Source organism: Pongo abelii, chromosome 20 (genome assembly GCF_028885655.2).
Source record: "Pongo abelii isolate AG06213 chromosome 20, NHGRI_mPonAbe1-v2.0_pri, whole genome shotgun sequence".
Taxonomy (NCBI): Eukaryota; Metazoa; Chordata; class Mammalia; order Primates; family Hominidae; genus Pongo; species Pongo abelii.
In genome coordinates this window covers 38,673,075-38,675,108 of record NC_072005.2, presented here as the reverse complement: position 1 = coordinate 38,675,108, position 2,034 = coordinate 38,673,075, and the positions used below count along the sequence as shown (strand labels likewise).

Genomic DNA, 2,034 nt, shown 5'->3' with positions numbered 1-2,034 from the left:
TTTCCTTAATTTTTTATTTGTCTTTTTTTTTTTTTTGGTGGGTTTGGGTTTTTTGGTTTTGTTCGTTTGTTTGTTTGTTTGTTTGAGCCAGGGTCCTGCTCTGTTGCCCAGGCTGGAGTGCAGTGGGGCAATTGTGGCTCTCCTGGGCTCAAGTGATCCTCTCACCTCCACCACCCAAGTAGCTGGGGCTACCGGCATGTGCCACCACACCTGGCTAATTTTTAAAATTTTTGTAGAGATGGGGTTTTGCTATGTTGCCCAGGCTGGTCTCAAACTCCCAAGCTCAAACAGTCCTCCTGCCTCGGCCTTCCAAAGTGCTGGGATTACAGGTATGAGCCACTGCACCTGGCCAATGTTATTTTCCTACTTTTGATCATTGTTCCATGGTCAGATCAGCTTTTGCTGGGAGTGGGGAGTGGAAGTAGCCTTGTGCTGAAGAGACAGGCACCCCTCCCTCAGCACCCTGTACTAGGCAGGGTTATACATAGCACTGGTTAGCATGGCAGAGAACAGGAGATAAGTCTTCCAAGGCACACAAGACAGTATGAAACAATTCCAGGGAGCGCAGCAGCCATGGCCAGCCACCTCGTGCTCAACAGTGGTACCAAGATGCCCATCCTGGGGCTGGGCACCTGGAAGTCCCCTCCAGGCCGCGTGACTGAGGCCGTGAAGGTGGCCATCAATGTCAGGTACTGCCACATTGACTGTGCCCACGTGTACTAGAATGAGAATGAGGTGGGGGTAGCCATTCAGGAGAAGCTCAGGGAGCAGGCGGTGAAGCGTGAGGAGCTCTTCATCGTTAGTAAACTGTGGTGCACATACCATGGGAAGGGCCTGGTGAAAGGAGCTTGCCAGAAGACCCTCAGCAGCCTGAAGCTGGACTACCTGGACCTCTACCTTATTCACTGGCCAACTGGCTTTAAGCCTGGGAAGGAATTTTTCCATTGAATGAGTTGGGTAATGTGGTTCCCAGTGACACCAACATTCTGGACACATGGGCAGCCATGGAAGAGCTGGTGGATGAACAGCTGGTGAAAGCTATTGGCATCTCCAACTTCAACCATCTCCAGGTGGAGAGGCTCTTAAACAAACCTGGCTTAAAGTATAAGCCTGTGGTTAACTAGATGGAGTGCCACCCTTACCTCACTCAGGAGAAGTTAATCCAGTACTGCCAGTCCAAAGGCATCGTGGTGACCGCCTGTAGCCCCCTCGGCACTCCCATCAGGCCCTGGGCCAACCCCGAGGACCCTTCCCTCCTGGGGGATCCCAGGACCAAGGCGATTGCAGCCAAGCACAGTAAAACTACAGCCCAGGTCCTGATCCGGTTCCCCATGCAGAGGAACTTGGGGGTGATTCCCCAAGTCTGTGACACCAGAACTCATTGCTGACAACTTTAAGGTTTTTGACTTTGAACTGAACAGCCAGGATATGACTGCCTTACTCAGCTACAACAGGAACTGGAGGGTCTGTGCCTTGATGAGCTGTGCCTCCCACAAGGATTACCCCTTCCATGAAGAGTTTTGAAGCTGTGGATGCCTGCTCATCCCTAAGTGACCTATACCTGTGTTTCCTGTCTCATTTTTTTCCTTGCAAATGTAGTATGGCCTGTGTCACTCAGCAGTGGGACAGCAACCTGTAGAGTGGCCAGCGAGGGCGTGTCTAGCTTGATGTTGGATCTGAAGAGCCCTGTCAATAGAGTAGAAGTCTCTTCCAGTTTGCTTTGCCCTCCTTTTTGCCCCACTGGGGAAAGTACAACCTGAATACCCTTTTCTGACCAAAGAGAAGCAAAATCTACCAGGTCAAAATAATGCCACTAACAGTTGAGTTTTGGCTGCTTGGAACTGTAATCCTTTCAGCAAGACTTCTCTTCGCCTCAAATAAAAAGTGTTTTTGTGGAAAAAAAATAAGGACTGATACAGTGAAATATATGTTAAAATAGAAAACATTTTAATAAAAAGAGCTTCTTATTACAAAAAGCGTGAACAACTTTATGATAGTAACAAAAGCTTCTGTTTTAAAGAGCCCTTTGTATTT

At 48.9% G+C, this 2,034-nt stretch overlaps 1 pseudogene; it reads left to right on the top strand.

Moving 5' to 3' along the window:
* The first annotated feature begins 573 nt into the window (after positions 1-573).
* On the top strand, positions 574-1,790 carry LOC100442496 (aldo-keto reductase family 1 member B1-like; annotated as a pseudogene).
* The last annotated feature ends 244 nt before the right edge of the window (positions 1,791-2,034 follow it).